General features: G+C 38.0%; 1 protein-coding gene across 2 annotated transcripts in view; it reads right to left on the bottom strand.

Moving 5' to 3' along the window:
• ATXN7 (ataxin 7) overlaps window positions 1-13,581 on the bottom strand; it is a 134,978-nt gene that overhangs the window by 120,014 nt on the left and 1,383 nt on the right. The window lies entirely within an intron of this gene.

The raw sequence follows: 13,581 nt of genomic DNA, 5'->3' as shown, positions 1-13,581 counted from the left end.
GAGTTGAAGGCCAAAATATCTGGGAACCAACAGGCTGAGAAGCACTGCACTAGAGCAATTATTAGTCCAGATATGCTATGCATTAGGCTTGAGCCAGGATCCGTATTTAGCTGTTTCATTTGACCAATCTGGTTTCTTCAATTTGTTCAGGTGCTTGTAACGGCAAGGGCCCAGCCGTCATGGATTCCCCTCTGTAACAGGACCACGTGGCAGGTGATCCTGGCTCCTCCTTCCCTATTCGGCATCACAGTTTAATCTTTTTGATTTCCCATTTTGGGGGGGGGGGGGTGTCACCTATTTAGCTTTTTTTTCTCTCCTTCCATTCCTCTTCTTGAAATATTAATATCTTGAAATTATTAATATTATTATTATTAATTCCAGAAAACAAAAATAAAACCCTCATTCTCTGAAAACTACTACCAGTAGTTACCTCTCCTCTAGAGTAGAAACCAGAAACAGCTTTATGGAAGCGTTAAACCCAAAGCATAAAGGCTACTGAAGTGTGCCCTGCAGTAGAGGGGTTTTTTAAGGAAGCGCATGGAAGATAGCTCCAGGTCATCACTCTTCCTTCCCTGGGCCAACTTAAAGTGCTTTGGAAAGCTGTGTGATGTGCTGCAGGGAAAGAAACTGCAGCTGCCTGCAGCGCCTCTCCTTTAGAGTAGAAACAGCTTTAACAAAGCATTAAACCTGGTCGCCTCTACAGACAGAAGGGAAAGGTTCTCAGAAAGAATGGTACCTACTCCAATGCTTTTAATCCAGGTCTTAATAAAAGATATGCAAGGAGAGCCTGTGGAAGCCCCCCCTCCCCCCCAAATGGGTTGGATAAGGTGGTTTCTTAACCCCGTTGCTGACACCCAGGCTCCCTTGAAGGAAAAAAAAAAGGCTCACAGAAAGGGTGCTTTCTTAACCCTGTTGCTAATACCCAGGCTCCCTTGGAGGAAAAAAAGGAAAGGGCTTCAGGAATGGAAAGGGGAGCCTCATAAGTTCCCCGTTGCCAGTAATGGGCTGGATCTAGCCATGCTTATTGGCTACAAACAGAAAATGGCTATCCAGCTACCTGCTCGTTTTCGGGACACATGTAAGAATGGATTTGGGGGTCTACTGGTATCCAACCAGCAGAAACGGATCAAAGTTCAGCCAAAATGCACAAGCCTACTGTGCAGAGAAAGTGTTTCTTGAATGTTCTTCCATTATAACCCAACAACATCCTGAACAGTAAGAACTGAAAGAACCTCTTTCATTTTGCCAGTTTCGAAGAATCAAGCAAAATCATAGTAAGAACAGAAGAAAGCACCAGTACTACAAAACAAAAGGAAATACATTTTCTCTCCTCTAGTGCCCCATAGTGTCTAGTGAGCATAAAGCACGCGTTGCAGTAAAATTAAGTATAAAAAGGAGACCAGGATTTTAAATGATCTGATATTGTACAGCAACATTTTTATGGCTATTAGAAATGAGGAAACTGATCTTCTCCCTCTCCAAATGTGCCAAGGAGCAGTACCACATTTGTGACCATTTTCTACAACTGTTTTTCTTTCAGAGAAACACATTACCAACCAGAAAAAGAAGACTTTGGCAACAAAATAGAGCCTTATCTACAAGTTTTCCAGTTTTATTCTAGTTCATCATACCTCCACTTAAGAGGAATATTTAAGACGAGGAAGGCAACCCATTTTCCCCTCAATTTTCATTTACTTCAGGAATTCATATCTCTAATCCATACTCATGGAGGTCCTGCAGGATGCTGAAGGGATAAAAATCATAATCTCACACAAGGTTCATCTTTCTCAATTAAATCACCAGCAGACTGAAGAAAGAAAGTGATAAACTTCTACTGAAGTAAGGATTGGCCCTTCATTAACTTGGGCATGGTAGTTCACGCTCTGGCTACATCTTGAACAGACTACTGCAACATGCTCTACGTGGGGCTGACTTTGAAGACTATTTGGAAGCTACAAAGGGTCCAACAGGTGGCAGCCAGTTTGCTCACTGGAGTGGCATACAGGGAACATACAACCCCCCTGTTACGTCAGCTCTACTGGCTGCCAATCTGCTACCGGGCACAATTCAAAGCGCTAGCTTTAGCCTATAAAGACTCTAAACGGTTCTGGCCCAGCTTATCTGTCCGAACATATCTCCTTCTATGAACTAACACAGAGTTTAGGGGGGGGTTGCTCTTGGTCCCGCCTCCCTCGCAAGTACGATTGGCTGAGACGCGAGACAGGGCTTCTCAGTGGTGGCCCTTCGACTATGGAACTCCCTTCCCAGAAATGTTAAATCAGCCCCCTCCCTTCTGACCTTCCACAAGAGAGTGAAAACGTGACTTTGTGACCAAGCTTTTAAAGAACTTGTGCGATAGATAAGACTCGGAACAATGTGCAATGACCATTGGAATGGCCCAGATTACGCTCATGGACTAAGTGTTTAACACTTAACATGTTTTTAAATGTTTTATTTGTTTTAATGTACTTTAAAATTTTATGTTAATATTTATGTAAGTGTACATTGTGTTTTAGGGCATCGAATTGTTGCCTGTACGTAAAGCCGCCTTGAGTCCCCTGTGGGGTGAGAAATGTGGGGTAAATAAATAAACTAGCTACCTGCTTCAACAAGAACACAAGCTGCCATACATCAATGCAAAATCAATGGTTATCCTTCATTATGTAGGACTCTGTTTAGAGGATTTCTAACCAAACCATAAACTCTTTCTACCCTCCAGCACCAAAGTACATTTCTTTTAATTGCAACAGTTCTGTTTCCTCCAGTTATGATACATTTTACATCAGTAATGAAATATTTGTTGTTTTAAGAATGTTGCCTGTATTTACTATTGTTTGGATTCTGGGCACACCGTGAGACATGACTCATTACAAAGACAATAAAGCTTGATAAAATGGGAGACACAAGGAAAAGAGGAAGACGGCATGAAAGGTGGATAGATTCAATCAAGCCGCAACCCTGAGTTTGCAAAACCTGAGCAGGACTGTTGATTATAAGATATGTTGGAGGTCTTTCATTTATAGTATCGCCATAAGCCATAGTCAATTTGATACCAATTAGCAACAATTTATTATTGTTTAATATTTCTGTTCATGCATTGGAATACTTTTCAAGTGTGAGACAATACAATAATATTATAATCTATTAAAATAATAGATGGCTATGCATTTAATCTAGAACAATGATGTTATTGTTGTGTGCCTTCAAACTGTTCCTGAATTATAGTGAATTAAGGTGAAATTATCATGGGCAGTTTTCTTGTAATTATGTATTCTGAAGGAGAGGGGTTGCAATCGCCTTCCTCAGAGGCTAAGAGAACATGACTTCCCCAAGGTCAACCAGTGGGTTCCCATGGTTGAGCAGGGATTTGAACCCTGGTCTCCAGAATTGCAACCTAATGCTGAAACAACTATACCACACTGATTCAATCTAGAATGTACTGGCCCACAAAACTGGTTTCTTGCCTGGCTGCCCACACACATTTATCTATGTTAATCATTTCCCACTTTGAAGGAGGAGGAGGAGGAGGAAGGAAGGAAGAAGGAAGAGGAGGAAGAAGAAACGACTTCTGTAGTATTCCTCCTCTGGAAGGCTATCATTACTTGCCACAGGCAACAATCTATTTATGAGCATGAATGACAGCATCAAGTACTGGCATTCAACTCTCAAAAAATCTGTTCATTCACCAGGTGGTGCCCTGCTTCAAATGTGGGATTAGCTCACAAAAGGACTCATTCATAACAGATCACTGTGATTAACCCTGGAAAAGAATAGCACAAAAACTGGACATAAACCACTGTGAAGGAACTCCTTCCTTACTTTCCAACTCTTACTTTCGCACTGCCCTTATTAGATGATTTCTCTATAACCATTTATGAATATCAAGCAGCAGAATATTGGTGCTTTTAATAATGGTTATATTTTGCTTCTTGGCACTCCTGCCCAAAAAAAAGAAGCAGAAGAAAAAAAAAAAGCAAAAACCTAGGGAGTCCAGCCAGGAGAAAAAAAAAAGCCAGGGAATTCAAGACAGAACCATTTTGAATCTTATGATGCTGAACCTATCTAATTGATATTTGGAAGGAACTGTAAGTGGCATCTTCAACCCAAAATATCTCAACTAGACCACATCACCACATTAATGCATCATAACAGCTAGGGTGACAAAACCACATCACAACAAGGGTGCATTGGACCAAAAATCAAAATAAAACAAATATATATTACTGTATGTAAGAGAATGAAAAACACCCTATAGTATACATCTAATGCTACCAATTAAGAATGCTTAAACCGAAGTGGATTAAGAAGTAATATAACTTTTTTCAACAATAATAGATATACATTGGAAGAATTGAAACTTGTCATATCTACTTAGAATTTAGTTTCTAGTCAGAACTTTCAGATAGATCTAGTCCATATTTGTATATGGATGTTGGTTAGAGCTCAATTCTGATCAACTGTTTCCTTCTTTCTCATTAAATTAACAGTGTTGTGTTTATAACAGATATTTTCCAATTTCAGTCCTCACTGCATCTAATCTTACTATTCTCCACTTTCTGTAATCATGTGTATCAGTTGTTTGATGGGAGAAAATAAATATGCACCATAAGAGAGAAGCCACTTCAAAAGGATAGTAGAATTAGGATATTTACTTTTGTTATTTCCAAAATAAATCAGAGGTCATCAGAAGCAGGTACACTGTTATTCATAGGCAAGGAAGACTCCTGTCATAAGGACAGCAGTATTTTCCAAATGCAAACATGCATTTTAGATTCAAATTCTGAATATGTATACAGAATATGTGCAATCATACATAACTATATGAAAGAATCATTATCTAATATTATGGACTATCTTACATAAAAAAAATCTTAAGTTCAAGAAGCTGAGAAACTTGTTACCTTCCAGCTGTTGCCAATGAAAGTTTATTTAATCTTCCTATTGATCTGGTTCCCCAGCTATTTTTTTTTTTTGCCCCTATTTTAAAACATGCTAGGGTTTCCTATCAGAACCACAAATCTTGAATAAGTAAAATCTCGTTTTAAAGAGCCCCAAACATTTCAAAACAGGAATTGCTGTTTTATATATCTTTTCCATGCTCCCCCAAATTTATAGGTTTTTTCACTGGAAAAAATATGCCCACCATAAGCACCATCATCACTACTAACCACTTCTGCTAAGACACCTTACAATGAAGTTAATGCACAATACAGCTAATTGTTGCTGTTGTGTGCCTTCAAGTGGTTTCCAACTTATGGCAACCCTAAGGCCTATCAAAGGGTTTTCTTGGCAAGATTTGTATGTTTGCGGGGGAGGGGGATCCTCGGAGGCCTTTTGTTCCTGTTGTTATTATAAGCCACAGCCAACTTGATAGCTTGATGATCCTGCCTTCTAACCCTTCATCTAAGTCATTAATAAAGATGTTGAACAGAATAGTAATGTACATCTTTCAAAATTTGAAACTCTAGGTCAGGGGTCCCCCACACTCAGGTCGGGGGGCTGGATACAGCCCTACAAGGTCATTTACCCAGGCCTCACTCAGGATCAACCTAAGTGTGAAACAACTTGAAAGCACACAACAACAACAACAATCCTATCTCATCAGCCAAAAGCAGGTCCACACTTCCCACTGAAATACTAATAAGTTTTTATTTGTTAAAATTGTTCTTTATTTTAATTATTGTATTGTTTTATGTGTGTTCTGCACTACAAATAAGATATGTGCAGTGTGTATAGGAATTCATTCATGTTTTTTTTCAAATTATAATCTGGCCCTCCAACAGTCTGACAGACTGTGACGTGGCCTTCTGTTTAAAAAGTTTGAGGACCCCTACTCTAGGTACTTTCAATGAATAGGCAACAAATTCCAAACAGTACAAGAGAAAATACAAGTTACTCAGCTGATAAAGACAACCCATAGATTTATTTCGCCTGCAACCGTACTAGCCAAACGTCTATAAACATTTTCTCAAACCTTGCCTTTGCCATGATGTAGTGTTACAACTACACATATCAGCATTCTTTAAAAAAGTGGGAATTATTTCTTTAAAAAAGAAGATATAATTACATTGCCCAAACAGCAACATTCGATGCCATCCCAAAGAGTACATGGTGCAAACTATCAGCGCAAGTGTTTTGGTACAACTTACAGGAAAAGTAAGGGACCTTCCACACAACCATATAACCCAGAATATTATGGCAGATAATCCACAATATTTACTTTGAACAAGATTATCTGAGTCCACACTGCTATATAATCCAGTTCAATGTGGATTTTATACAGCTGTGTAAAATGGGCCGATGGCACATTTTATGGGACCTTTTGTTGCCACTGAAGCCCCTTCTACACTGCAGATTATCTGCTTTGAACTGGATTATATGACAGTGTAGACTAATATAACCCAGTTCAAAACAGATAATGTGGATTATCTGCTTTAGGAATCTGGATTATATGGCAGTGTGGTGTGACCATCACACAAGACAAAGTACAAATCTAAGCTAAAAAGCAAAGCAAAGTTACTTACAGCTGGAAAATAAAACTACTATGTGCTTTCATATAAATCTTGTTGTAAATAGGCTGAATTACTAATATTCTCCCCATTAAAATGTTAAGCTACCAAGAGAAAAAGCAAACCAAATAAAACAGAGAGAATATGGTTTTTTTTTATCGAAACAGTAGAAACAATATACCAATGAAAATCTAATGGTATTATTCCACTAATAGAAGCAATTTATCAGAGAAACCAGGAAAACGATTCACCTAGTTCTCCACACATCTTTCTGCCCTGGGAAATCCTTTAGTGCACTGCTGCTTAAACTGTAGGGTCCTCTTTGCTCAATGTTGGGGTCAGGGAAAATTTGGCAATGGTAAACTGTTTCTGAACACCTAACAGATCTATTAACAACAATGTGCAATGTTTACAGTGGACTCTGCAGAAAATGCTTCGGCTGTACTCCACAAAAAGGAAAATCAGCCTTTTTAGCAAGCCGTGCAAATGCTGATTTATTATCAGTAAATGTTTGGTTTATATACCTATATACTCAGTCACATGAAAATTTATCAGGAGAAAAGGGGGGAGGGAGTGGAAAAAGTTTGAGAAGACCTGCTCTAAAGCAGACCTAAGGGTGTTGAAAGGGAAAGAAAAAAATTTAAATGCACCAGTGAATATACACTGCATAAGACTGGATTTAACCCACAAAACAATGAGACAAATAAATAATTAGGTCCAATAGTCAGGGGCATCTATTCAAGTCCTCATGTTGAAAACATCTTTATATTAGGTAGCTTTAGAAATAATGTATCAAAAGTTGAAAGATGCAGAAAGGACTCTCCTTTTGCAGAAACAACTATCGTAGGACAGCAGTACAAATGAAACTCAATAATGTAAAATTCACGCTATTGGCATTCTACTGGGATGGTTTGTATCGCCACACAAAGCAATTTAATATCCACACAGGCAGAATTAGAAGCCATAGTTAAATCTACACTCAAAGAATTGAGCAAGACAAATATATATTCATTTGTAAAAGGATTAGTACTTTCTATAATAAACTGTTTCTCTCTTTTAAAGGGCAATTTAATAAAAGGCATAACTTTATCTTGTTTATCTAGGAAGCACAGGCTCATTCAAGATTGGTTAACTATTACTTTTCTCATGCAATCAAGATAAATCAACAGAGTTCACTTCAATAAACAAGTGTTATTGCAAATTCTCTCTTCAAGAGACACATGTCTCTTTAAGAGAGAAAATGTGAACATGGTGGGAAATTATATGCAAAAATACAGACTGAAGTACATTAAAATTCAAATGTATGTACACCTATGGCAACATGCATGTGATGAAATCAACTGTGGTCCAGAGATAAATAACATAATACATTTATTCATATTTAAGGTGATATTTATTTGTTCAACTTCTCTCTTGCTTTTATTCTATCACAGGACTCAAACAGAAATGAAAGTATATGTCTTTAGATCAGTTTGAAAGTAGCAAAAGAGGGACATAAGACTTTACAAAATACTACTGTAGCTACTTTTATCTTTTTACTTTAATTGCTATAAACTATTTTGGGGGATGAGAATAATGGCTAGGATCTTGATTATTCCTAGCTTAAGTGGCTCTATTCTTGTCAGGATTTAAAACAGAATTTAGGCCAATAAAAGTAATAATAGTAATAACGAAAATGGCAATCACTTTGGAAACTGATAACAAGTGAGATGACCACAATTCAAAGGAAGTCTAAAAGTTTCACCTTTCACTGGAAAAATATAACATTGTTACACAAAGCACAGTGAAAATTCTGGTATCTAATCTACCCAGGTTTTCATACTATCATTTCTCAGAGTAACAGTATGTGGAAGGACAACAACTGTAGATGATTTGTAGTGTTACAAAAAATTGAATGTTTTCCTGTGAAGATTTCTGCACTTTCTCTCTGAACATCTGGGAATACTAAAACCTTAAAATGCAAACCCAAAACCACTAATGGGATCTACTAATTTAAAAGAGTCTAAAGAATAATTGTAATGACAAATAAAACTTCTATGACCAGAGTACCCCGAAGTTCTGAAACACGAATAAGATACTCGTTTGATCCTGAATGACACTTCCTGTGATTTTATTTGGATTCAGAACGAATTCCTAAAAAGTTTATATTCAAACAGGACAAACTGCAGACTATGCCACTTTCATGTCTTTCTTGTTAATTTTGAGCCTTATACAATGTATCTTGTAATCAACAAGACATAAGAAAGCCCCGTGAAGGAAAACAAGCATTTTGAGTACAGGTAGTCCCCGGCTTACAAACAGGTTTATTATTAAGTTGAATTTGTATGTAAGTCTGAACAGGTAATTTTTTTATGTTTAACTCCATTCAAAAATGTTTTGTTTTGGATAGCATAGATCAGAGATAGCACTCCTGTAATGTTTGTTTTGAGGTCTGTCCCCCCCCCCCCCCCCCCCCCGTTCAAAAGATGTCACCTCACTTTCTGTCCCTATGACAATTGAATTTTGAAAAATTTGGGTTGCCATGGAAACAAGGATTGGTGATAAAGCTTCAGTGGAGACACCTTTTCCCCATGGTAACTGTTAGAGGAGTAAATTTCCCTTCCTAAGAAGTAGATTTCCTCTCACTTCCTGTTGTCTCACCTCTATTTGCAACTAGGAGATGGGTGAAGGTTGGATGCTTGTAACTTGGGGACTGCCTGTGTTTGAAAAAGTAAAACTATCATTTTAAAATATCAGAAAGAAATTAAAAATTTGAGTTGCTGAAACCAACTTGATATAAAACTAAACATTTGAAACACATTTGACTGAATGAAAAAATAGATCCCATTCAGTACAAACCATGCCTGTTGCAAATCGAAGCCACAGTTCCACAGGTCTATAGCTTTCACTATCATCAATGCAATTTTTCGGGCCTGTTATCCTACCTGCTTCAGCACCCTAGTATTCTTGAGTTGTTTCTATATTGCTCTCAATTTCTCTCCTTCAGTACATTTTCTTAACCCTCCCCCTCTAACCCACACACTCACCCATCTCAAATAACAGTTGGAGCTTTGACTACATCCAGAGACCACTAAAAACATGACTAAAACAAAGTATACTTCTGCATCTTTGCCTGACACTCTCAGAATTTAAGTGTCAACAGCTGATGTTTAAATTGTCAAGAAACCAGTAAGTAAAGTCCAGAAGAATAAATAGGAACATTGTAAGCAGTTTTATAAATCAGTCTTCTTCCAAATTTCAGCATTTCTAATGTGACTTCTAACACTTTGTGTTTTATAATAAATATGAAATATGCAACAATTAATATTAGTTACATTCGGAAATCATCCATACTTCTCTGTTTTGGGATACAGCTGTTACCTAAGTACTGGAGTCAGTGAGATTTATCAATATTCTGACAATTTAATATGGCTTAATTTTCTCACCCAGAGAGAAAAAGAGAAGAAAATCGGGATCCAATACTCTCCAGGTATTTTAATGTGTCAATGGGGGCTTATCTAAGTATTATGATCCACAAAAGCGTGGCAAAACTGCAACAGAAGCAACTGTGACCAACGAAACATAAACAAAGGAAATAGAAAGGAAACACAAGACAATGTCAACAGCAAGGAAAATCAAAGGGTCATTCCATGACACCATCAGTGAGGCTTCACAAAAATATCAAAGCAAGATATGCTTACATTAACAGCGCTCATAACAATAACATAGCTATGAATAGTAGGAAGAATGCCAACAAAGTAGAGACACTCATGATAGTGGTAAATCACAGACTTTAAATAAAAATTAATAGCAAAAAAAAAAAAGATTTGTGGTATTACTTTCAAAGAAAATAACTACTTTTTAAAAGCGGGTCATGATATATAGATGTAAAATCAAAATAAAACTGTGAACGTAACAACTTAACAGAGGCCATCACATCAACAATACTAGAGATCATTATAAACTGCTTCAACAACTGTGAGGTAAAAGAATATGGCATTAAATGCAAGCATAATATGGAAACTTCCTCATTCTCTTGTTTCCATATTAAAATGGCAGAAATTACTCCATTCCCCCAAAAAGAAAAATAATTAGAAAAAACTGTGGTAATATCAACCATAATGGAAGTGTTCTTAATGGATGTGCCTTTCCACAAATACACAGGAAACAGAAGACCTAGCATACCAGCACAGAATATAAACACGGGAACAATAACAATAAAAGATGCACACATGACAAAGCATAATGAAAAGCATTTACAGTAATGGTGCCCTACTGAAAGCTATAGATGACTCTGATAGGTAAGGGAAACAGGTGGTAAATAAGGAAAGCAGGCCAGTGTAGTAGCAGCAAAAGAGATGGTAATGGCAGAAATGGTTGGGAGAAAACAGAAGTGGCAGCAGAGATGAAATTATTATGGCAACAACAATGATAATATGAGTGAGGGATAGTGAAAATGGCATCAGTGAAGGAGGTCATGAAAGCGATAAACAGGCTACAAAAGACCTCATAATGGTAGAACAGCTTGAGTATCCTTTATCCAAAATGCTTAGGACCAGTATTATTTTGAATTTAGGATTTTGGGCTATCTGTTGTTGTTTGCCTTCAAGTCACTTCTGATTTAGAGAAATCCCAAGGTGACTTGGGTTTTCGGGAACTGAGAAGATGTGATTCATCCAAGGTCACCCAGCAGGTTTCCATGGATGAGCAGTGAACCAAATCCAGGCCTCCAATGCTATCATTGAATTCTCAAAGCACTGCACCACACTGGTTCGATTTGGAATATTTACATACAGATAATCTTAGGGCATATCTATACGGTAAAATTAATGTAGTTTGACGCCATCTTAACAGTCATGGCTCAATGCTATGGAATCACGGGAGTTGTAGCTTTGCAAGGTCTTCTACATTCTCTGCCGAAGAGTGCTGAGGCCTCACCAAACCACAGTTCTCAGGATTCCACAAACTACAGTTCACATGGAATTATGGGAGCTATCGTTTGACAACGTCCTGGGCCTATTCTGCCCACCAAACTACAACTCCCATGATTCTATAACATTGAACCATGACTGTTAAAGTAGAATTAATGCAATTTGACACCACTTTCAATGTCATGGCTCAATGCTATGGAATCACGGGAGCAGTAGTTTTACAAGTTCTTTAGCCTTCTCTGCCTAAGAGTGTGTATGCCTCACCTCACCGATCAACACCCATGATCACATTAAGCAGTGAATCCCAAACGCTATTCTTCAAGGGATATTTGGTCTCAGATGCCCTGGCCAAAATGATCAGGGGTTCTGGAAGCCCACATCCAAAATTCCTGAAATATTACAGTTTGGGAACCATTCTAAATCCATAACATAGTCATGGCAATAAATCATGGCCATTACAGTAAAGTTAATGCAGTTTAATGTCACTTTAAATATAATGGTTCAATGCTATGTAATCATGGAAGCTGTCCTTTTACAAAGCCTCTTGCCTTCCCTGCCCAAGACTACAAATCCCAGGATTCCATAGCATTGAGCCATGGCCATTAAAGAAGAAACGATGCAGTTTGGTACAGAATCATAAAGATCACTTGGACCATCTATACCAGGGATCCTCAAACTAAGGCTCGAGGGCCGGATACGGCCTTCCAAGGTCATTTACCCAGTCCTTGCTCAAGGTGAACCTAAGTCTGAAACGACCAGAAAGCACACAACAACCACAATTCCATCTCATAAGCCAAAAGCAGGCCCACACTTCCCATTGCAATACTAATAAGTTTATATTTGTTAAAATTGTTCTTCATTTTAATTATTATATTGTTTGTGCACTTCAAATAAGTGTTTGTGCACTTCAAATAAGATATGTGCAGTGTGAATAGGAATTCATAAATGTTTTTTTTTTCAAATTATAATCCGGCCCTCCAACAATTTGAGGGACTGTGACCTGGCCCTCTGTTTAAAAAGTTTAAGGACCCCTGATCTATACTCTGAGGCATAAAGTTCCACTGTGGAATGGTCAGGAAGTTATTCCTAATGTTCAGGCAGAATTCCCAATAAGACATTATATTAACTATCCCGGCTCAAGATGATGGAATCATGAGAGCTGCCCTTTTATAAACTCTCTAGCTTTCTGCCCAAGTGACTCACAAAACTACAAATCCCAGGATTCAAAAGCATTGAGCCATGGCTGTTAAAGCAGAATAGATGCAGTCTGACATAGAATTATAGAGACCTTGTGGACCATCCTGTCAAAAAGCAGGAAACTTACATTAAAAGCACCCCTGACCAGCCTCTGTTTAAAAGCCTCCAAGGAAGGAGCCTCCACCAGACTCTGAGGCAGAGAGTTCCACTGCTGAACAGCTCTCACAGTCAGGAAGTTCTTATTAATGTTCAGGTGGAATCCCCAATAAGACATCACTTTAACTATCCAGGTTCAATACAATAAAATCATGGAAGATTTTCAAACTCTTTAGCTTTCTGCCAAACTGTAGGTGCCTCACCCATAACTAGAGGCCATGGCCTTTAAAGTAGAATGGATGCAGTTTGACACATCTTTTAACTACCCTGGCTCACTACTATGATACCATGGGAACTGTAGTTTTACAAACTCGAGTCTAGTTTGCTGACAAAGTATAGGTGCTTCACCCAAAACTACAAATCCCAGGATTCCATAGCATTGAGCCATGGACGTTAAAGTAGAATCAATGCAGTTTGGCACAGAATCATGAAGACTGCATGGGCCATGTAGCCTACTGCTGAACAGGTGTTATTACAGTCATGAAGTTCTTCCTAATGTTCAAGTGGAATCCCCAATAAAACATCACTTTAACTATCGTTTTACAAACTATATGGCTTTCTGCCCACGTGTAGGTGCCTCACCCAAAATTACAAATCCCAGGATTCCATAGTATTGAGCCACGGCCATTAAAGTAGAATCATTGCAGTTTGACACAGAATCATGAAGACCACATGGGCCATGTAGTCTACTGCTGAACAGGTGTTATTACAGTCATGAAGTTCTTCCTAATGTTCAAGTGGCATCCCCAACAAAACATCACTTTAACTATCCTTTTACAAACTCTCTGACTTTCTGCCAAAATGTAGGT

Source organism: Anolis sagrei, chromosome 2, assembly GCF_037176765.1.
Source record: "Anolis sagrei isolate rAnoSag1 chromosome 2, rAnoSag1.mat, whole genome shotgun sequence".
NCBI classification, from domain to species: domain Eukaryota; kingdom Metazoa; phylum Chordata; class Lepidosauria; order Squamata; family Dactyloidae; genus Anolis; species Anolis sagrei.
Note: the sequence above shows the minus strand (reverse complement) of the source record. Positions and strands in the feature narration are given on the sequence as shown.